This window comes from Calidris pugnax, unplaced genomic scaffold (assembly GCF_001431845.1).
Source record: "Calidris pugnax isolate Ruff unplaced genomic scaffold, ASM143184v1 scaffold255, whole genome shotgun sequence".
NCBI lineage: Eukaryota > Metazoa > Chordata > Aves > Charadriiformes > Scolopacidae > Calidris > Calidris pugnax.
Window position 1 is genome coordinate 749,167 of NW_015091101.1, and position 518 is coordinate 749,684.

The following is a 518-nucleotide window of genomic DNA, read 5'->3' on the forward strand; positions in this document are numbered from 1 at the left end:
GGAAGGAGAAGGAGCCGGGAGCAACGTGGCTCCCGCGCACCCCGCCATAGCGCGGCCCCTCCGGCAGCCCAAGTTCCTTAAAGTTCTTTCAGGCTTCGAAAATAACAGCCCCATCGCCTGGCAGGTGAATTATTTAGTGCCTATAGATCCCTCGCAAACCCTTTCATTTCGGTTCCAAACCTTCCCCAGCCCAGCCTTCGCCTATGGATGTCTCGATTTTACAACAATCAAGCGGGAGGCAAAAGAGCGTGGCAATTTCTGCTAATCGATTTTCCATACAATGGGCCCCAGATGATGTTTTAAAATGTGAGAAACTAAAATGTGTTGGTTTAAATAAGACTTTTGCAATCGATAGCTTTTAAAAAAAGAGACTTTGATACCGGTTCTTGAAGGGGATTCAAACGCTTTCGCTTCCGAAACAAAACAAGGCAGGAAAAAATAAAGAGCGACGCTCCAAAAGTTCCGCTCGGATTTGGGGTTATTCAAGCGGGATATGGGGAAAACCGCTTGGGGGGGGG